The 24,401-nt window shown below is 39.1% G+C and overlaps 1 protein-coding gene across 2 annotated transcripts in view; it reads left to right on the top strand.

Annotated features, from left to right (window-relative positions):
* Positions 1-24,401, top strand: part of LOC149795672 (interstitial collagenase-like) — a 157,594-nt gene that overhangs the window by 18,702 nt on the left and 114,491 nt on the right. The gene's annotated exons all lie outside the window — the stretch shown is intronic.

Genomic DNA, 24,401 nt, shown 5'->3' with positions numbered 1-24,401 from the left:
CACTTGTAATTCAAGAAGGTCGTTCCGGGAGTCACTGTGGCTCAGTAGGTAGCGTGTCAGATTCGCGACAAGAAAGACATGGTTCGAATACTGCCGTCAAGTCAGCTCAGCTCGGTTAATAGGTGTATTTTTTTTTTATAGACTCAGTATTTTCCCTGCATTTTTCTCACTCATTTGTAAGAAGAACCGAAGAGAAATTGGGATCATTTTCTTGTCCAAGGTTGGTTATCTCAGGTTGTTTGTTTGGGACGATATTGTTTATAAAGGTTGTTTGTTTGGGTCGATATTTTTGTAACAGTTGTTTGTCTGGTCGATATTTTTGTAAATGACAACCTTCAGCTTGACGACCCGATGAAGAAATTTTTTTGAAGAAAATCAAAACTGTATGCAATTGCATGTGAACAATTTACAAGTAAAGCTAATTTATATCACCCGCAATATAATTAAAGCTAATTTATATCACCCGCAATATAATCAAAACTAATTTATATCACCCGCAATATAATTAAAACAAATTTATATCACCCGCAATATAATCAAAACTAATTTATAGCACCCGCAATATAATTAAAACTAATAATTACTACTCATGATATAAAGCAAACTAATTTGTATCAATAATCTATAAAATGCCAAGCAAATGCGTGAAAAAAATAATAAATGTAGGAGTCGATAAAGAAGAAAGGAAATCCCAGTCGGAAGTTACACTGTTTGGCTTATACGAGGCAGAGAAGCAGCATAAAACAGGAACATTCCGACTGGGATTTCCTAATCTCGGTGCCAGCCCCAACACTGGTAATTAGTGTCGGCACAAAAGTGCATTAATGTCTTGGTCTACAGTAAACTACCCGAACCATTCCCAGAGCACCTGAGTGCTTTATTAATTTGAGTGATTATAAGCGCATCATCGCCACAGGCAATACAATCTATTTCACTTTAAGGTTGGGTGAAGAGCTCATCGTCGCCACTGGCAATACGATCTATTTCACTTTAAGGTTGGGTGAAGAAGGAACGCTACATTCAGTATATTGCTGCGAAAGCAACGGAAAGTCAAAATTTTCAGCATTTTTTGTGTAGAACGATATGTTTTTATTTTATTTTATCTTTATGGAATTAAGAGACATCTTTATCACGGCCTTCCCCCTCCTAGTTTTGCTATGTTTACGGTTTACACAAGTATCACACACACACACACACACACACACACACACACACACACACACACATATATATATATATATATATATATATATATATATATATATATATATATATATATATATATATATATATATATAGAGAGAGAGAGAGAGAGAGAGAGAGAGAGAGAGAGAGAGAGAGAGAGAGAGAGACAGGCATACAGATAGATAGATAGACTGATAGATAGATAGATAGATAGATATATCAGCTTCAGGAGAAAATAATGAAATTTCGGTTTCGAGCTACAATGTTCCTTTACGTCACTTTACCTTGTTAAAAACATGGCCACCAATTCAATTTTCGCGGTATTTAGCGTAATTAAAACAGCGAATCCATTTGCAGACATTAGTGCATGCTTGCTGAAGGAATGTTCGGAATGACTGGATATGCAAATTACTCGCATATTTCGTAAATCAAAAACTAAATTAAATTAATGAATCAGCTTAAAGATATTTTAATTGTACATATATTAAATCACCGTCAAACAATTTTATTAAAATAAATATAATGTGTTTCTTACGTTGTGTGATAATGTATTCATTTCATCTTCTGATACATCATTCCCATCTAATATGATCGTTCCCCACATTTGTTATTTTCTAATATACTTGGATTGATGTTGTCCTCAAATTTAGAAACAAATATATACATGTATATGTATGTTTTTGGGAGGGGATATTGAAGGAAACATTAAAAAAAAATATCCAGTAGTAAGCGTATACAGTTTGCAAGTTATTTACTCTGGTGTCGACCGCTCTGGTGGCCTAGTGGTTAGAGCGTCTGCCTCGGATGCGGGAGGTCGTGGGTTCGAATCTACGTTAAAAATCCAAATCACACACACACACATACTCTGGTGTCGAATTCCCCAGCAATAGGAACGTGTACAAAATGCGCACGGGTTGATAATCACGTGACTAATGCTGCAACGAAAGAAGAAACACGAGCTATTCAGATGTTTCCGGTTACCGAGCATGGCGGAAAATTTGGAATGGAGATGATACTTTACATGAAATAGCTACGCATTGAACAACATTGACAAACTACAAGCAGAAGCTCGTTTAAAGAAAGACATAGTTTCCTAGCTAGGAAAAACACGACTGACCACGTTCTGGTCGTGTAGTACTTACAAAATAGTGAGGCCGCCCATTTACCGTTTACAACCTTAGCAACAGTGAGATAAGTGAAATATCCCATATTCTATGTTCCACAAATCGTTGCTAAAATTTTATTAAACAATAGTTCAGAATGTTAATATGTGTATCCTTCAACTGAAAACACAGCTTTGCATTCGGTCATGAAAATAATTTTTATCAGTTCTGTGGGAAATGTGGTATCTTGATAAACTTTGCTATATTTCTCCAGTGTCTTTAGAAGAACACTTTTCCCAGCTAACAAATCAACGTTGCATCAGCATTTGCACTAAGGTTTTGGCAACTTTGTCAAACAAAGTTGTGGCAATGTGATTTGCTGAACTTGCTGGAATGTTGTTACAACGTTGTTGCTTAACGTCACAAAATAACATTCCTACCACATCCTGACAACATTCGAAACCTATATTGAAATGTGAAGAATGAAAGCTTCTTGCGTTTCTGAAACCCATGTCATACTGCTCTCAAGAAAGTCCAAAACTTCAATTAAACATTACAAAAATGCCAACATTTTCATCCATGTAGGAGGAGCAAGTATAGTATGACTTTCATGAAGGTTGCTAATGGTACAGTATTAGATATCAGGTCTGCACCATTTTCATTTGGGACGAACTGAACGTCACCAGTTATTTGACCATAATAGACGAAGTAGACTTAAGGTGACAGAGTACACAAGTGCACAAATCACGCAGACATTGTACAAATTTGCGCACTTGAAAGGCAGTGATGCGTGATTTAGTTCAAAGTAGCACATAGGCAAACGCACTCTGCACAGTGTATTTTAACTGTTAAGATAAACTGAATAAGAATCTGGAAAGATTAAATAGTGAGGATACTTAATTAACAAAAAATAAACAGAAAACAATTGTACATATGTTTTACCATCGCTTTATTTTTTATGTTGAAATCAGGATTTTATTAAGATTAAAATACAGAATCGGTATCCTCCTCCGCGAAGTCAGTCTGTGTCGTCCAAGGAAAGGTCACTCTGTGCCTTGTTTTGCTCAGGCTCTAGACAATTAAAAGAAAAATAATGCTTGAACAAAGTCATGTATCATCTCAACACTGCTTACATATGTAGATGTCAGGTTAACTAGTGTCATGAGACTTTCTTCGATGTACTAGTATTTCCAATAACATTATTAAGCAGGGTTACATGTTAAGTTTTGCACACACTTTTCTATTCAAGCCAGTGGATGGTTAAACCAATTTGCATACTTGTAGATTTTATTCTTTCAGATAATTCACTTCCATAAAATTCCATGTTGAAGCAGAAGAAGATGAATGTAAATTGTAGTTGTCTGTACTACATTTTCGGTAGTCCCTGGTAGAAGGATACAGATCAGTTTATTTGCAGTTTGGAAATGCAAATACAACACCCACAGCGATAAAATCAAATCCAATAGTTATAAAATAAGAGCATAATTCCTGAAAATCTGACTGTGTAAATGATGTAACAGTACTTGTAAAATTGGTAATTTGTCAGTTATGTAGCATATGAACTAACTCGCACGAAAAATCCAAAATATACTTGTTGGAGTTTTCTGTTGCTTCCTACTTCATAACGGTTAGATTATTGTAAAAACAAAAAATGTTTTTAACGAGAGCATTTTTACGTCAGCTTTAAAATCTAATCTTTTCTTTAAACTTATTGCTCCTCGTTATTTTTCATTCTGTAGCTTAAAAGTTTTATTTTTTATGTACAAGACCATGCACACAATAATCAATTCGGAATATAGAAAAAAAATTAACAAGGCAATACAGATAGGGCTTCCTCAAATATCGCACAAATTGTTGTACATTTGATTGAATATACCAAGTACTAATACCTAAATGTGTGCGTGTCCTCCAATCACACACTGTGACTCCCATCCAACCTCACCCCGAACATAACAAATTATTCCAGGACAGATGTTCCATGTCATTACTTTGTAAATTGTGCAGTTGAGAACAGGTGTCATTCATGCGTGCTGTGTTTAATGCTCACAAAACCTCATGTACATACTTATCACTCATGTACATACTTAATATTTTAACCAGCATAATAATAATAATAATAATAATAATAATAATGATAATAATAATAAACTGATATCAAAATGATATGGCTCATTCACGGCTGTAATTATCAAAATTTCATTACCTTTTAATGTTCCTATTTTTTATATATGCATATCAGAATGCATACACATTAATTTCTTTAAATCTCTTTTGTAATTATTTTAATTTTATTATACTTGAATTTGTAAATATAGTTCGTCAAGAAATATAAATCTTACGTTCTTGAGCTAAGCGCATGTGCAATAAAAAAAACCGTGAACTCTTGCATTTTATTAAGTAAACCCATCCCCACTATTTTTCTAGACAAATCCGCCAGGTAACCTCCCCCCACCTCATTTTTCGTGACAACCCTGTCATGCAGTCCCCCACCACGATGTATCAATATACTTTATTTCATACGAATGAGATAAAGGTCACATAAATACGCCAAAAACTTTGTTATTTTATGTATGGATTGACCACATTTTCTTTGGCAATGGCACTGCCACGTAGCATGGTTTTAGCATAGGCATAAATGCGTCGGCAGACATGATGAAAAAATCAGCCAGGGAGAATTTCTGTACCACAATAGCAAAATTAATTTGTGCAACTAAAAATGTGAATTGTAGATTAATTAATTAATTAATATACATGACTAGACAATTGAAATTTGCAGATAATACATCGTCTCAGCCACAAATGTTATTCTGCCGGTACAGGAAGACCTACAAACGTCGGTTCGTATAATCGTAAAAACATGAAATGTCGGTGATCGCAAGTTATATCAGTAATCATAAACGCTAACGAATACAATATTTTCACACACAATTATAACCTTCAGACAGTTATTTCTTTATGAAATAAAACTAAAAAAGCAACAAGAAAACAAGCAAACAAACAAAAGAAAAAACGAAAAAAAAAAAAACCAAACAAAAAACCTACGAAACTGACTGTTCCTCCTCTTTGTAAAAACGTTACATATTACCGTTGTAAAAAATTACAATATTTATTGTAGATGCGGTAATAATCAATTCACACACGTGTCATTTGTAATGTTTGTATATTTTTTAGATCTGGGGACTATCAAAATTATGTTCATATGTAATGTTTTAGCAACATTGCTAGAACGTTATATCCCCACGTAACCAACTCACAACGATACAGCAACGTTGTAGAAACGTGTGTTAGCTCGGTTGATGACCATCCTGAAGGTTTCGTTAGGTGAGTGGAGAGCTGATATTTCTTGTCAAAATAAAAACCATCAACGAAAATGTCCACATTCATAACCTGTCAGTTGATACTTGGTGTTGGTGTCCTTTTCTTTTTAATTGCAGATATGTCCGAGAAAATATTAATTTAGAAGAGTAAGTGTTTCCCCAAACAAAGATTGGTTCAATCATTCTAGGCAATGTACTTTGACCTTGTTTCTTATCTCACCAAATCATGTGTACCGTGATACGTTATCATTAATTGGCATGGTCCGAGATTCTTGTTTTCACTGAGGCATGGCAATTTCTTCAGGGAATTCAATGAGTCGTGGTAGTTTGTTTTCGTTGCCTGCCTTTTTTCTGTACATCATCCTTGTCCCAGAGACACCATAGATTTCCCACATGTTTTCTTACAATCAAGTAGATACTGTCTTACATCCCAAACATCATTCAAAGAACACTGGTGATAGCTGCTTTTAAATTTCTCGTGGTTGGTAACGAACTATATCAGCTTCCTACGCGTGAGATAACCTTGCGATATCGTGCCCGGTCTTTCAATCTAGTTTGATGGACTTCTCTGATAAGATAACACTTCACACCTGACTAAAAGAACCACTACTATTTGATCTACTTACATATTAGCTTCCACTCATACATACAGCATATGGAAAAGCATTAGAGGGTTATCTTCGAACGATGGATTAGCAGTTCATTTGTGTCCATTAAGTGTGCGGCGTTCTCATCTCTGGTTAGATTTCAGAAGAAAAAAAATGTAATTCTCGCAGAACAGACATTAAGTTGGCCAAGTGTTTCATGACTGTGAATCGAGAGCAAGTTAACATTTGGAAAACTTAACATTTGGAAAACAAAATCTCCTCAAATTTTCTTACGTATTTAAAACACAAAACTGAGCATAAAAATGGTTCCTTAATCTTTGGCATCATGTCACAGACATGTAGCATGATGTCCCAACCAGTCACATTATCCTGACACCAGGCCAACCAGTATTAACACTAACCTCTTAATGCTGAGCGCCAAGCGAGGCAGCTGTCAGTACCATTTATTATGACTCGGCCGGGTATCGAACTCACGACCTCCCGCATAAGAGGCGTACGCTCTAACCACTAGGCTATCGGAGCTGTCACCCACCTATCTGCCACTAGAGGTATGTTTGGCGCTTGTGACCAGAAATACGGGCATGCACCCTGCTTCACGACTCAGATATTTGGTCACCACGCTTCAACTGAATGTTGAATACAGTATTTATTTTCGTAACAAGAAAGTCATCAATGGCGGTATAACCAGACTGCAAACAATGCTGCACATTTATTTTATTCATGGTGTTCCAATCCTTGCTGATGTGTGTGTGTGTGTGTGTGTGTGTGTGTGTGTGTGTGTGTGTGTGTTTTGTGTGTACGCCCTTTGAGTCAAAGATTGTCACATCAAATGACATGAAAGCATACCCTAATGTATGAAACTGCTAAACGCAATGTTAATACAAACCACTAAATCATGAAATATAGGATACAGTGATATATTTTTTTCTGATGGTTATATTACAACTGATCTTGCAATTAATTACATACAAAGTCACGTGACGCTGTTGGTTACAGTGCACGAGAAAAGGAGCTAAATGCAAAGATTAACCAAATGACTGAACTATAATAAACAGCTCTAACTCACACGCTTCATACGTTGTCCGTCCGTTTCCGATGTATATCATTTCCGTGTCCGATGTATATAATTTCCGTTTCCGATGTATATCATTTTCGCAGAAAAAGTTTAGTTGTCCACCATCTACCATTACCTAATGTTGCACATAGCTTTCATTTGAGTAAGGAAGAAGCATATGAATTTAGGGATCGAAATGTAATAGGTCATGGTCATTCTGAAGAAAAAGCAAATGGAGATAAAAGGTTTGGGCATAAATATTTATGTTACCTACACGGATGACTATTAAAGACGGGGCGGGCGTATATTGTGCCATTCTCTGCATCCGTGGCACTGAAAAGTGCAGTGTTCAAAATGACATATGTAAATACCAACATGTGTGAATCTACGAGAAATAAATGATATTAAGAAAACCTTAATCTGAGTATTGACACCAGAAGGACGGATGGTCAGTTCTCATTGACCCTTCAGGCAGAATAGCCTTTGTGATGAGACCAAAACTCCAAATCGTCAGCACACTCAAACACACTTTTTAAAGAGTGAACCATTGTTATGATCACGGCTGGAAAACATACCCAAGCTGTCAAACAATTGCTCTCTTGAGCTGCTGGAAAATCTTTATAATTGTTATCGGTCACTACTGAGCATCCATTACAACCGTTATCGGTCACTGCTGAACATCCATTACAGTCGTTCTCTGTCACTGCTGAACATCCATTACAACCGTTATCGGTCACTGCTGAACATCCATTACAGTCGTTCTCTGTCACTGCTGAACATCCATTACAACCGTCATCGGTCACTGCTGAACATCCATTACAACCGTTATCTGTCACTGCTAAACATCCATTACAACCGTTATCGGTCACTGCTGAACATCCATTACAACCGATATCGGTCACTGCTGAACATCCATTACAACCGTTATCTGTCACTGTTAAGCAACCATTACAACCGTTATCGGTCACTGCTGAACATCCATTACAACCGCTATCGGTCACTGCTGAACATCCATTACAATCGTTATCGGCTGTTGCTGGACATCCATTTCAACTGTTATTTCGTATTTCTGAGCATCCACCACAACTTTTAAAATCTTTATCGGGTATTGCTGCGGAGGCGGGGGTCTTTACCAATCGACCACGTGATCATCTAAGAATATCTTCGAATTTCACGGTTATTTTATTATCAACATGGCAGTGAAATGATTTCTCGTAATTCACTCCAGTGATTTATCACAATTAGTTTAGTGACTGCTCCGGTGGCCCAGTGGTTAGAGCGTCCGCCTCGGATGCGAGAGGTCGCGGTTCGAACCCCGTCCGTGTCATACCAAAGACTTATAAAAATGGTACTAATAACTGTCTCTACCGTTAAAGTGAATCCGCTGTATGCATACCAAACAATCAACAGTTGTCATGGAAACTCTACATTACGCAGAAGAACAAAAGCTGTATGTTGATAATCGTTGTGCTTCATGAAAGATGATAACTTACTCTTTTCTCGTAAGGCTGTAATTTTCTCTATTCATTTTATTCTATGTTTTACAGATTTTACATTTGTTACCTTTATTTTATATACATTTTACTGGATTTTAACGTCTTTGCTGCTATAATATTTCTTGTTCAACTTCATATTTCCATTTATTTGGAAGCGTATATCTTCCTAATATTTGTGCAATTCAATTAACATTTTTTGTACGTCTGTCTTTAGTTGTTATCTAAAAGCGAGATTGTGCTGATGTGCCGTAAACGATAGCCTACTACGTAAAGTTGACTTTATTTTTATTGCTATTTTCATCTTAAAAGTTTTAGAGTTACAGATCGCCATTAAGTACAATGTAAAATTGAGAGATCCCAGATTAAAAGGTATAATCTTACTAATTGAGATTAACAAGGTCACCATCGATTTGCTTGGCATTTCAGTTGCTATTTTATAATACTTGAATTATAACACATGATTGACAACACATGAAGTATAACAAATGATGTACACAGTCTACACCAATTCCTTTTTTCTTCGAGTTCCGGAAGAACCCAGCACATTACTGAAACAAGAAGAAGATATTCAAGTTTCTATATCTATGTGCAAAAGAAAAAAACATTTTGTAACTAAATACATTTTACGTTGGACTTGAGAATATAGGTTATTGCTGAAGCATTTGTAAAGAACAGTAAGATTTATAAACCAAACGTTTCTCCATTCTAAACATGAATAAGCTACTAGAAAAACAATCCATCGCAAATATCGAAGATGTGTCCTACATAACAGTTTGCCACGGGGGATGGGGTGGCACTAACATTAATTATATCACCGACATATTGGATCAAAATCTGATTTTATCTACTCATCCTCCTGAAATATCAAATGTTATCACTCTGTCTTGGCGGGTGAAGAATTATAATGGAGTTCAAGTTACAAGCAAGATAGGCTATATGAAATGTAACATCGACAATCACCCCACCCCCTGCAGCTGTATTCAGTATTGTAGTAAATTTAGAGTGTGTGCACGTGGTTGTAGTGCCCCGTTTTAAGCAATTCTTAGATTTGTGTGATTACTTGTTTGATTATTGGAATTCGGCGCCATGGAAATATTCCTGGCCCGAACTAATGAGCTAATTAATAGGAGCAAACGTCACGGAGTGAAGTGTTAGTGTGTTTCCATGATGTCCTGGTTCACTAGTAGTGAATTCCGACCAAAACCGAATGAATGTCCCTGTCGTAAAATAGTACATATTAAAATCTAGTGGTATACATTGGTAGCGTGACTGCAAGGACAGCACTTACGGTATTAAACCGGTAAATTACACAAGGGGGCAGGGTCCAGTTTTTATGTACAAATTTAATGCCGCAATCAGTGACCTAGTATAAAAAATCATAAAAAATCAAATACACAAGTGAGGTCAAAAAGGTCCATATTTTTAGATACCTATATCAAAACAGAGCATAAGAATAGTATTCACTTGACCAGAGAAGTCAATGGCAGTTCACAGCAGAAGAGGTTTATGCACCCCAACCCCTATTTTATACCTGCATTTTTCACATCCAAATGCCATTTTTGACAGCATGTAGTACTCACAATGCAAACGCAAGCCCTTTCCCTGGATGAAACTTTTGAAAAACACTGTCTACTAAATAGTTTGATGCAATTCAGAATAGTTGTCATCCAAGCCGTTTTTGAGATACTCGGCTTGCCTTGAACCCACGTGTCTACTGCTATGGGAGGCTAGCTCTTCTTCCTAGCCAACTATTGGTATTTCACTATCAACATACTGCAGAGCAACTATGGAAGGTGTACATGACTGACATAAATTTCAAGAACAACACAAGCCCAAAACACCTAGTTCACAAATATATCCATATCTATAAATAGTAAACAATAATAGCTGAAAAAGTCACACCATAGCCTTAAGTTAAGAAATTTGCCAGGGGCCAAATTACGAAACTGGACCCTGCCACCTTAAGGATTTGGCTCAAAATGGTTTATGTCAAAAGTTGTGTACATATCACATATTTAGACATTATCTAGTACATTGGTATAAAGGAAAACTTTTTGTGCACAAAACTAAAAATGGTATTATGCTTTTAAAAAAGTTACCTCTTTGCGGCAAAAAGCACTGCATTATTTACATTGTGAATTATGACTGACTGCATTTCTTGAAAGATTTCAAATTGTTTGCAACCTACAATGCTCTTGGTCTTTGTTTACCACCATAGCATCAGTACAAAATCAAAATTCCTTTACAATGTTTCATGAATGTCAAGAAGAGATCTGGAAGTTATACATTTTAGGAGGGAATAACATAAATGCTATGTTAGGTGTCAGTGACAGAAGTGAAAAGTTTCTCTAAACTCTTCTAGCAAACTTAAAGAAATCACACTTTTAAGTAAATCATGTGCTTTAGAAGTACTCTTAGACTGATATAAAAGAAGTGGTTCCTAACTTTTCATTATCATTCTGGAGATGCTAATAGCAACATCAGTGTTGTGTCAGTGTATATGGGGGGGGGGGGTAATCGCAACACAAGTCTAGCTAGTCTGGAAAAGTCAAAGTTTAATCAATTAACATTAGACAATGCTGGAATATTGATATACTGATGTGTAAGACCCTAAAACTTACAAGGAGTGACATATCAAATAAATTCATTGATACATAGCCAATGAAATTGACCATACATATACAAATTACTCAATACAGTTTAACAGAGAAATTTCTTCTCAGACACCAATTTACTTACAACTGACTTTAATGTTTTCTGGAGTTTACAAAATCATAGTAAATAATAAGATAAGGTATAGAACAAATATTTATAGTGGAAAATCCAGTTCAAGGTAAAAAGCATATCACCGGCTTGGCTTTTGATAAGCACATACCATAAAACAACTCCAGCAGAAGCTAAGTCTGTCCGTCAAAGTCACTCTCTTGTGCACTTAGATCAGAATGACTATCTGGATGAGATTGAAGCTATTGTTTCTTTCAGCATGACTAACTGATTAATCCTAATCTCTTACTATGCAAACTGACACCTGCAAAAAGAAAAGGAACAAGTGATACTGATGTACTTTTAACATTCAGTGAAAACATAAGACTTTCAGAGGAGAAACTGTTATGTGCATTGTCAAATGCATGAAGCTGCCACTTAATTTTAAGCTTTTCCCCCTTTGTTAACTGAACCTAGAAATGTCAAGATATATACATAACACTGAAACATTTTCTACTATCACCCAAGTGTGAGATATGAATCTCTTATGTCAACTTCAGAGTGGGGTCATGAAGGTATAAACTATGTCGGTGTGCTAAAACTTTCATTCTTCTCACCAAAATATACCAAGTAATATGCCATATGCATCATTATTTCTAAGACTGTTCCACTGGTGACATTCAATATTCACAACAGTGTGTTTATGTATGATTCCTCTGAATTCTATCTGCTCCTGTGGAGTTAAATTACTTTAAAGAATACATGTTGACATGCTATGCAATTGTTTAGGCGTGTCTGTATTGAAATGTGAATAGTATTCATAAAAATAGAGGTGCAAAACCTTGACAGCTACAGAAATTGCAAGACAATACATTATGGTTACCATTTTGTTCTCATATTTAGTAAGTTATATCCAAAATATGCTACTTTGTCATGATGTAAACAGTTCTCACATGGAGGTACAAAACACAGTTACCTCCCTCTCCAAAGAGCATCACATACAACACTATGTAATATATGGAAAAAGGAAGGAGATCTAATAAAGCTAATGCATAAAAATTATTTAAATATACACAAAGAAACAGAAAAGTGTAATAGATGTGGCTGACTGCACCATCAAAAAATGATCAATTTTCCTTAAGGGGGCAGGGTCCAGTTTTTATGTACAAATTTAATGCCGCAATCAGTGACCTAGTATAAAAAATCATAAAAAATCAAATACACAAGTGAGGTCAAAAAGGTCCATATTTTTAGATACCTATATCAAAACAGAGCATAAGAATAGTATTCACTTGACCAGAGAAGTCAATGGCAGTTCACAGCAGAAGAGGTTTATGCACCCCAACCCCTATTTTATACCTGCATTTTTCACATCCAAATGCCATTTTTGACAGCATGTAGTACTCACAATGCAAACGCAAGCCCTTTCCCTGGATGAAACTTTTGAAAAACACTGTCTACTAAATAGTTTGATGCAATTCAGAATAGTTGTCATCCAAGCCGTTTTTGAGATACTCGGCTTGCCTTGAACCCACGTGTCTACTGCTATGGGAGGCTAGCTCTTCTTCCTAGCCAACTATTGGTATTTCACTATCAACATACTGCAGAGCAACTATGGAAGGTGTACATGACTGACATAAATTTCAAGAACAACACAAGCCCAAAACACCTAGTTCACAAATATATCCATATCTATAAATAGTAAACAATAATAGCTGAAAAAGTCACACCATAGCCTTAAGTTAAGAAATTTGCCAGGGGCCAAATTACGAAACTGGACCCTGCCACCCAAGGGCATAAATAAAAAGGGACGTGGCAGAGACCGTTTATGTCGCCATGCGGGCGAATATGGTGCAGTTATATCGGCGAAATGTGCCTGGAAAGCATACATTGACTGGCCTAAGGTGGCGGAGTTAAAATAGTTCCCATTGTTAGGGAGTACTCATATATGTTCTAAGGCGTGAACGGTTGGTGGTACGGAAACATAATGAAGCCAAAACACGCAGATGTACGGTTGATGGATAGTTGACAGTTTGGTTTATCTGTGGTCTTGCATTAATTAGAGGAAAATTTAGGTATAGAATGGACACGTCGGGCTTTCTGATTTACAACTGAGGTTGTATGAAGTCTTTGGAAAGTCGGGGAAACTTATGACTTCTAGCGAGAATCGCGCCAGGGTTTGACAACCGCTCGGTCAAGTAAATACCCGTGTGCGTGTAACAGTATCCTAAAACATCGTTGTCATGTAGTAATCCTCATGAAACCAAGGTCCGTTTTAATTCAGCTCAAATAATAACACAGTATAACGATTGGACAATATTTGTGATGTTTTCAGAATATAACTAGTAATACTTACAATGAATAAATAGGCATTTTCTAATTTCTTGTTAGTGGTTCTTTCTCAAAATGAATAAATATGCATTTTCTAATTCCTTGTAAGTTGTCCTTTCTTAAAATGAATAAATGTACATTTTCTAATTCCTCGTAAGTGGTTATTTTCTCAAAATGAATAAATGGGCATTTTCTAATTCCTTGTAAGTGGTTCTTTATCAAAATGAATAAATGGGCATTTTCTAATTCCTCGTAAGTGGTTCTTTCTCAAAATGAAGAAATGGGCATTTTCTAATTCCTTGTAAAAGGTTAATTTCTCAAAATGAATAAATGGGCATTTTCTAATTCCTCGTAAGTGGTTCTTTCTCAAAATGAAGAAATGGTCATTTTCTAATTCCTTGTAAAAGGTTAATTTCTCAAAATGAATAAATGGGCATTTTCTAATTTCTTGTAAGTGGTTCATTTCTCAAAATGAATAAATGGGCACTTTTGAATCGCTTGTAAGTGGCTCGGTTTGTTCATTACTGAAAGTTACCAGTTAAGGTTTCGGCGTGAATTTAAGTTCTGGAGTAAGAAGCATGACCTTAAGTAACAAGATCAAGTAAAACTCAACAAGCATATAAGTTTATACAATATCAATTTATTTGAATAAAATATAAAATCAAACAGAAATATAAAATCAAACAAAGTGAAAGAATTAAAACTAACTTACAGTGTATGAATTCCTAGAATGCAATTCTAATCCTAATAGCGTTCAATCAATTTCTCACTAATCCGGAAACGGTTCTAAGTTATTCCGAACGAAGCTTGTATAGTGCTTATGTGTTACCGTGATAACACTGAATTTAACAGAATAAATAAATCTTACTATTTCAACATAACTCAAATAGTCGTAAACAAAAACAATCCAATTCTGCAAGGCCGTGCGTGATAGCCTTCTTCAGGGCAAGTGTACCACGAATCACACGCTTGTTTACTCAACCCACATTCAAACTCGCGAGGAATTCTTGACCTGCTTAGTTGTTGATTTCACCTTAGATCGACTTTGTCATGAATGAAACGCTTACTGCAGAGTAATCGTGCACTTTTACTAACCATTGACTTCAAAGATATAAAATATAACTTCATCGTCTCAAACGACTAAAATAAAAATTATATTATAAATTCAAAAGATGATAAATAATTCCGTAACGGGAGTAATATAAAAAATCTCACTTAATAGATGCAAACGGAGCTATATATTACAGAGACATTAATTTGAGAACAGAGTGTAGTTTTATTTATTTATTTATTTATTTATTTATTTATTTATTTATTTATTTATTTATTAGGGTATTTATTTATTAGGGAAATACATATGGTGACTTTCGGCCGACTACGAAATTATATATATATATATATATATATATATATATATATATATATATATATATATATATATATATACAGTTTAATATTCCTATATTCATTTTATGTATCTTGTTGTCATGCCATGGTGGTTAAAACCAGGCTACGTTTTTTTATAGCTCGAGCTGAACCACAAGGTAATGATTTAATTTGAGGAATACTGATAAAGTTAAATTCTGGCATGCTATCTATCTCACTTGGGATAGTTTTTTGTGAAGTTGGTGTTGGTACAAAGAAAGAAAGAAAGAAAGAAAGAAAGAAAGAAAGAAAGGAAGGAAGGAAGGAAGGAAGGAAGGAAGGAAAAGAAAGAAAGAAAGAAAGAAAGAAAGAAAGAAAGAAGAAAGAAAGAAAGAATCATATGCATTCATCATCTGATGAATATGAGACACCCGAGTATGATAAACACCAAAAGTCAAAAGAGTATAATCCGTTAGTACCATTATGTAGGGATTATTTGCGGTAGTGGTAATGATCGTTGCATGTTCTGTGTGTGCATTTTTTGTGTTGGGGTAAACGATTTAATATAGTAAAACATGATCAAATTTCACGAATTATCCGAATGAAGGCTTCATTATATGCAACACGTGGGAGGTAATCTGGCGATCATCATAGCTTCGGGACAAGCGGAAGTGACCAATTATCCCTCTGCTGGAATACATTTTCAGGACCAGTTAACTTGTGCTTTTTAGAGGTATCACGCTAATAGAGCCTGCTGGAATCGGAAGAGTTCTGTATCTTGGTTACCAACTGCTTGATGCTTATATTTATTTTTAAAAAAATTAGCATATTTTCGCACACATCTTACATATTGAGAATTTTTCAGTATACACGCAGTTTAAGTGTGCCATATGCAGCTATCAGGAAACTAGCTAGGACTTTACTTATGTCCAAGGGGTCAGCTCAAGAGGTTTTATTTTTTGTGGTATGTAGTATTCGTAAGTAAAAATGCGGCACAGATAAATTATTGTGACACAAAAAACACACCATTTTAAATTCCTATTAATATATATATGTATATATATATATATATATATATATATATATATATATATATATATATATATATATATATATATATATATACACACCATCTTGTTCAGTGTTATGTTTACTTAAAAAATAACATTATACATAATTTGTCGAAAATTCAGTAAAGGGTTGTCCTTATAATTTAATTAGAGTGTAAATTTGAATGAAAAGACATTCTTTGAGCCTAATCACAACAGCAAACATTGTCACTATATGCGAGGACAAAAAGTTATATTCTGGTCGAAAAGGAATGTATGTTCGGTTTATACTGTCTTGGCATCCGTCCGTCTACGAGAGACGATGGCATAGCTCCAAAGTACGCTTTTGCTTATCCTTCTTTTTAGCTCTCTTTTCAGCTTGCTTTATTCTTCTCTTTTCCTCTGCGTTTTGAACTCCCTGCCTGACAGCTAGACGCCAGCTGGAACGGTTGTTTGCACAGCTCTCCCAGTCGTTGACATTGATGTTTGCTGTCTTCATATCCTTCTTGCAAACATCTTTGTAGCGCAGATGTGGTCGTCCAGTTGGTCGTGCACCTTCTGCTAACTCCCCATATAACAGGTCCTTGGGAATGCGACCTGGGTCCATTCTCTTGACATGGCCGAGCCAGCGAAGGCGCCTCTCGCTGAGTATGGAGAACATGCTGTTCATGTTGGCGCGTTCTAGAACCTCTGTGTTGGGTACTTTGTCCTGCCACTGGATGTGCAGAATGCGCCGCAGACATCTCAGGTGGAAGCTGTTGAGTTTCCTCTCGTGTCTTGCATAGGTGGTCCATGTTTCGCTGCTGTAGAGAAGTGAGCTGAGCACGCACGCTTGGTAGACACGCAGTTTGGTCTTCTCTGTGAGGTTGGGGTTGTTCCAGACCCTCTGGTTAAGTCTGGCCATCACTGCTGCTGCCTTGGCAATCCTGCCGCCCACCTCAGAATCAATGGAGAGTGAGCTGGAGATGTTAGACCCGAGGTATGTGAAGTTCTCGACAACTTCCAAATTGTACCCATCGATGGAGACAGAGGGAGGGGAGTCTGTGTCCTGTGCCATGACATTTGTTTTCTTCAAACTGATGGTCAGTCCAAATTCCTTACATGCATGGGAGAGGCAGCATACCAGCTGCTGGAGTCCATCTTCCGTGTGTGATGTCAAGGCTGCATCGTCGGCAAAGAGCAATTCACGGATGAGTACCTCTGTGACTTTAGTCTTAGCACGGAGACGGGCGATGTTGAACAGCTTGCCGTCAGCCCTGGTATGGATGTACACTCCCTCGCTGCAGTCCTTGAATGCGTACTGGAGAAGCATGGAGAAGAAGATGGCAAAGAGCGTCGGTGCAAGGACACAGCCTTGTTTGACTCCGCTAACGACTGGGAATGCTTCAGATGTTGCGCCATTGAAGCACACTGTGCTGTGCATGTTCTCGTGGAACGACATAATGACAGCAAGCAGACGTGGGGGGCAGCCGATCTTCTGCAGGAGTCTGAAGAGTCCACTCCGACTAACCATGTCAAACGCCTTCGTCAGGTCTATGAAGGCAATGTAGAGGGGCATCCGCTACTCGCGACACTTCTCCTGCAGCTGACGTAGTGAGAAGATCATGTCTACAGTTGACCTGCCGGCTCGAAATCCACACTGGGATTCTGGGTAGACGCGGGAGGCTAGGATCTGCAAGCGTGCCAAGGCAACACGGGCGAAGGCCTTTCCGACGATGCTGAGGAGGGAGATGCCCCGATAGTTGTTGCAGTCGCTACGGTCTCCTTTGTTTTTGTACAAAGTGACGATGTTGGCATCACGCATGTCCTGTGGGATGTATCCCTGTTCCCAGCAAAGGCAGAGGAGTGTGTGTAGGGGCTGGAGCAGTGCTGGTTTTCCGCTCTTGAGGACTTCAGGCGGAATGCCGTCGCTTCCAGGAGCCTTCCCACAGGCAAGGCAATCGATGGCTTTTCCGAGCTCTTCCAGGGTGGGCTGTGTGTCTAGCTCCTCCATGACAGGCAGGTCTGGAATGACGTCCAGGGCAGTTCCAGTGACATTGTTTTGGGTTGCATATAGCTCAAGATAGTGCTCAACCCATCGCTGCAGTTGTTTCCCCTGGTCTGTGATGACTTCGCCCGTCTTGGACTTGAGGGGGGCGGTCTTGTAGCTGGGGGGGCCTGTCGCTTTTTTGATACCCTCATACATTCCTCTTGTATCCCCGGTGTCAGCAGCTGTCTGTATACTGTTGCAAAGGTTCAGCCAGTAGGTGTTGGCACAGCGGCGGGCGGTCTTCTGGGCGTTATTCCTTGCAATCCTGAGGGCTTGTAGTGTTCTGGGGCTAGGTGCAGCCTTGTATGCCAGAAGGGCTTTCCTCTTTGCCTCAGTCACGGGCTCCATCTCCTCCCAGTTTGCCTCATACCAGTCGACATTCTTTCGCTCCCTCTTCCCGTAAGCTGTGATGGCTGATTTGTACACAGAGTCACGGATATGGGACCACTTGGAATCAATGGTGTCATCAGGTGTCACTTTGGTGAGGGCTTCCTTCAGTTTGCTGATGAACTGCTGTGTTTTCTCTGGGTTGCTTGCACAGTAGGTGTTGATACGTGGGTGACCCTTCTTCTTGGCGTGGTGCAGCTTCTTGGGTAATATTCGCACCTTGCTGGCCACCAGGGAATGGTCCGTGTCACAATCGGCACTGTGGTAGCTGCGGGTAAGGAGGACACTGGCCAGTTCTGCACGCCTGGTGATGACGAGGTCTAGCTGGTGCCAGTGGCGTGAACGTGGGTGTCTCCACGACACCTGGTGGATCTCCTTGCATTTGAAGAAAGTGTTTGTCACACATAGGCTGTGGGAGCAGCACATCTCCAGCAGTCGCTGACCATTCTCGTTGATCTTGCCCCTTCCGTAAAAACCGAGACAGGTGGACCAGGCCTCATGGTCAGCTCCCACTCTAGCATTGAAGTCTCCTAGTAAGTAAAGGCTTTCATTGTTGGGGATACTGGATATTGCCTGATCCAGAGCCTCATAAAACTTGTCTTTCTCCTCGTAGGTGGAGTAGAGGGTTGGGGCGTACACACTGAAGATGTTGACCGGGCCTAAGGATGTTGACAGCCGGAGGGCAAGGATTCTCTCAGTACCTGATGATGGAGGTTCAATGAAGGCGATTAGCGTGTTCTTGACGGCAAAGCCTACACCATGCTGCCTAGGTTCATCCAAGGGCTTCCCCTGCCAAAAGAATGTGTAATTGGCTTCCCTGATGGTGCCGCTGTCAGCCAGTCGGGTCTCCTGGAGGCAGGCAATGTCGATGTTCAGTCGGGAGAGTTCTCTGTCAATGACGGCAGTCTTCCGTGCATCGTCGATCTGCTGTAGGTCAGTGGTCAATCCAGGACACATGGTCCTGATGTTCCAGGTTGCAAAACGAAGAGTTGGAGTCTGTTTATTTGTTCTTTTAGTCTTTCCTGGTGCAGAGTTTTGTGGCCCACTTGTCGAGATGGTTCTCTAAGCTCCACGCACCCAGTGAAGCAGGCAGGCCATGGCGGGCAGCACCTTACTGACTGGGGGCTGCCCAGCTTGAGGCGGGCGGTAGCTGTCCAGTGAGACCTGATGATCTCTCCCACCGTCAGAAGTAACCCCTGGCGCCAAGCTCTACGCCAATCGAGCTTTGACTTAGAACCGGTAAACTGCTACTTCTCGTGTTGTGCCGACGCCGTACGACGACGCTGGAGTGTCCTCTCCAGTGGAGCTATGAAGCCTGGGCAGGGTGGTATGGAGAATCAGCTGTTGCCCATGCAGCAGATCCCCCCTCTCCACGCAGCTGGTGTGCCCAAGGGAACGACGAATGCCGATACAGCTTGGCACCAACGGCGTCGCAGGAGTTGCCGGAATGACGTTGAAGTCAATGTCATACCGCCTTAGGGACTCCATCTCCGGATTTTCTGTCGGGGTTTACTCCCTTAGCCTTTCCCATGAGTGGGTATAGCCACAAGGCAGCAGAGGTTTGGAATCGGAGTTTTCCTTCTCCTAGATGAGCTACCATCCAAGGTTTACGAGTCCCATCTACCCGAAGCAACTGGTTTTAAGGCGCCAGTGGGCCGCCTTCACCCCTTCTCCTGTTAGTAGAAAACATGGTCTGCCGGGCTTCAAATCTAAGCCACTCGCGAAGGCCAGGAGCTGGATTTTAGTTGACAGAGGCAGTAGGAGACGCAGGCCGTATGGGGCATTTTGGAGGATTGGGGCGCTTGTCTCCCACTCCCACCCCGGGCAATGTCAACCTTAGACCTTAGGTTTATACTATGTTGTTAATTACTCACAAATGTAAGTAATACTTATCTAGTGACCATGTATCCAGAAACAAGATATGTGTTTGGTTGGGGGAGAGGGGAGGGAAATATGATAGGATGCAATACTAGCTGATTGATTCCTCTCCCAGGAATTGGGGTTGCTGGTTTCTAGTCGCCCTCTTCGGGCTTAAACCGTAGTGCAAAGTATGCTAGACGTTCCCAGCCTACAGGCATCCGTTTAAAATCATCCCCACTTCATGCGGTGAACTTTCCGATAATGATCTGGTTACAGGCAGTCAAATAATTGTATGCATTTTGAAGGAGGCGACAGCTCAGCTAGTTCAGACGTTCAAAAATCGTTGCGCAAATGCCCAGCTTCTGATTGCCTACTCGTGTTTGTTTGGCTTGCTGAGGTGGCGAAAACCAAACATTAGTAACCAGATGAGAATCGCTAGTAAATTCCAAGACCTCACAATGGCAGATCCCTTTAGATCTATTTCAGGGTTGAATCCATGAATTTCCTTGCCAGTCATTATACCTACAGAGTGTTTGCTATAGTGACAAATAATGTATTTTATGTCACAATAAACCGTATAGTCACTTATAATTTGTTATGCATTACGGATGCTTTAACTAAATCAATACCTATGTTGAACCATCAGGTAACTGAAATTGTCAACTGTGTAAGACGTAACTAGCAGTTTTAATCTGCTTGCTATGGTGCTTTCCTTGGTATTTATAGAAAAGGTGATAGGAAACTTATGCCTGGGTTAAAGATACGGTGTCTCTGAGACTTGCTGGTAATGTGTGCTTTTTCCCGAAAATTGTGATGCGGCAGGGACTTCGTACTGCAACAAATTATTGATGTCTCCTTGGTATGTTTAACTATACTGACGTGATCATTGTAGTAGAAATTGTGACGAGATCTGCAGGGCATTCGTTTGTCTTTCTTGTCACATCAGCGTCAATTAACTGCATTTGACGGCGTGTTGGTTTCTGGTGTTTTGGCTAGGTCCACTGTTCAATGTGTTATCAGCTTTGCCTTCTCATTCCATCCCAATGTGAATCGGTTTTTGTCAACCCAATGTTAGTGTAGATACCGTTCCTCCAGTGGTTAGTATTTCCTATCAGGGTAAGTATATATGAACTGTCCGCTCTGTACATCTACGCCTTTGGCGAGATGATGGCCATGCAGGTGTTCTTCGTTATGTCTGATCGCGAAATAGCTTGCATATTTTTCCTTTTTTTCTATAAGCACGGTCACGCAACTTCTGATTATTGGCCCAGCGGTACGAACCGGACGCATTTTTTCAAGTAAATGCACCAACTGATGTGATTATGCAAGCTTTAAGTACGCATCCTCCTCCTTTTGAAAGAGAAGAGGCGACGTCCAGTGTCGCATTTTGAAAAAAATCAGACTTGGTTTTGTATTAGGATAGATCAGCGTCATAGTAAATACTAGTGATGGAGCTGAGATTCTTACAGCGCCCTGTCAAGGAAGCCAGGAGCACGTAAGATCATAGTATGTCAGCGGCACGCTATTAGTACTTTATTTCAGTGATGAAATTATTGCTCAACATAATAATTGGCTGTTGCGTTTATCTATAATACATATCGAGAGCGTAAGGATAGTCCTGTACGCCACAATGTTTTTTCCATAGGAGACAGTACGCAGATCTTCGTAACACTCCCTATACACAGGGAGTAACTTGTTGTTGGGTACTATGGCACCAGTAAATAATACTGTAGGTTGTGTTTACCTGATCAAGGTGGAAATAAAGTCTCGGGATGTTGGTAAATGCTATAGGTGCCAACTGATCAAACGTCTCGTGGACTGAATGCGATAACACTGTCAGCAGTAGCGAATACAACCGTGTCATGTGAGTAAAAGGAAGATATGATTCAGCCAGGTGCGGCTAAGGGTTAGTCCTGTGAAATAGACTTGCAGTTCTTTTTAAAGTTTCCATATTATAATACCCGTCGGGTATTGTATAGATCGGAATCGGGCCTAACCTCATGTGTGGTTTTAGTTTCACTACTTCCGGTACAGCCAAACATGTGTGTGTGTGTGCAGCCCAGCTGATATGATGAACCAGCATGGTCTGAATATCACTGCCGTAAGAGATACACGCGCATTTAAGACGGTGCATATTCTTCTGTTCTAAATCTACAGGTCCAGCTAGATGATTGGTCAATAAAACATAAATTGCCAATACTTGTGTGAACATTGAAATGGTATTGCCACATGTACCTCACTTTGATAGCAACGCGAAGTAGCCCAGAACGCTGTATTATCGCGGTACCTAATGTTCTTATCGGTACATATTAAAATTGGTTTGCTGCTTACTAATAACTTGTAAAGTTTCAATGACCTTCCCCTCTTCAATTCCTATAGTAATCTTTGTCAATCTCATCACGTTAATGTAAATAAAACAGCATATCATGGCTGACCTAGATTAACGTACCATGGGGAAACAACTCTGTGTTATTGCGGTATTTTGCCTAACTTTGGTATGGTAGCACGCACGTATTATAGCAAACATAAATTGCAACTCACCTATGAGAAGGAATGTCCACTCTTGTACTGGCAGAATATTTCCACAATAAACGAAAGGATCTAATGATAAAATCGAACAAACAAATGTTATTAAAGTGGAAATCCATGAATAAAAACATTACAAATTAACAACAAGTATTATTTAACTTTATATGTATTCTAAATACAATGAAGGTCAAGACATATAGATATATAAATATTATTATTAAGATCATTATTATTATTATTATCATTGAATTATTCATAATTTCAAGTAAGTTTAACTGTGATTGTATTGTTATTTACATACGAGAAGTATGATCATAAGCAACATTTTGTCAATTTTTGTCCATATTGGTTACCATGGAATGAAATTGCAGCCTTAATAATGTAAGGGCATGATCTATACACTGAATATGTTTCGTAATCAATGCAAGTATAGCAAGTTCGACTGGAATTATGCATATGATGTTCAACGTAATTGCATGCACTTTAGAAAAAAGTGATGTTCGTTCTTTTTCATTGTAAGCTTATACGTAAAAAAATGTTGACATTTTAGAGCAAACTGTGCTTTAAGATATTTGCGTCCTTATTGGCTACAGCTTTACATCTGTAAACAACCGCTAGACGGTGCGTGTCCAAAATTATTCGGAAAATCCCGTTTGCCGCGATAATATAGAGCCCGTGATAGTACAGCGTTGGAGTCTATGACGTCGGATCCGTCTTTAACTCTGGCGAGTCATACAGAGAGAGAGAGAGAGAGAGAGAGAGAGAGAGAGAGAGAGAGAATTCCATGTCAATGAGCTTTCTTCATTCAGGCTGCGATATCACCGACAAGTACAACCTTCAGCCGCTCCAGTTCAGAGAGACTATAAACTGATGGAATTCAGGCGCAGCAGATATCGAAATGAGGTTCTGGTAGAACCAAGTGATTTCGTGACCTGATGAGCATCCACCGGATGTGGTGTTAGTGCTCGCGACCACCTGATACAATCCATGTGGAGTATAAAAAGCAGCGCCTTTTAAATCGGGGACCCACCTAGAAATACGTACCATTTGTTGAAAATTTGAAATGAAATGATCGACACTGCCATAACTCCCCCACCCGCCCATCCGCCAACTAAGCCCACTCCGCCTGTGTCATCACCCCTCCCGCCTACAAACTATTCCCGAGTTGCCGGCAGTGGTGCAAAGTGATTATCGGTATCACGTTTATTACCATGTGACAAGGATTCTAACGCATCTGCGATGTGTCTTTCCGGGCCATACCTGGTTGTACGCACTTGAAAACGGTATAGAGATGGTCGCTTACGTGCACGTTTGCAACGACTTCAATGAGAGCGAAACCACGTCGTTACAAAAAGCAACAACGGGCTTAGGATGAAGTACTATTA

This window comes from Sinohyriopsis cumingii, chromosome 7, assembly GCF_028554795.1.
Source record: "Sinohyriopsis cumingii isolate HCF-2022 chromosome 7, ASM2855479v2, whole genome shotgun sequence".
Taxonomy (NCBI): Eukaryota; Metazoa; Mollusca; class Bivalvia; order Unionida; family Unionidae; genus Sinohyriopsis; species Sinohyriopsis cumingii.
The sequence above is the reverse complement of the archived record's forward strand: the minus strand, read 5'-3'. Positions and strand labels throughout refer to the sequence as shown.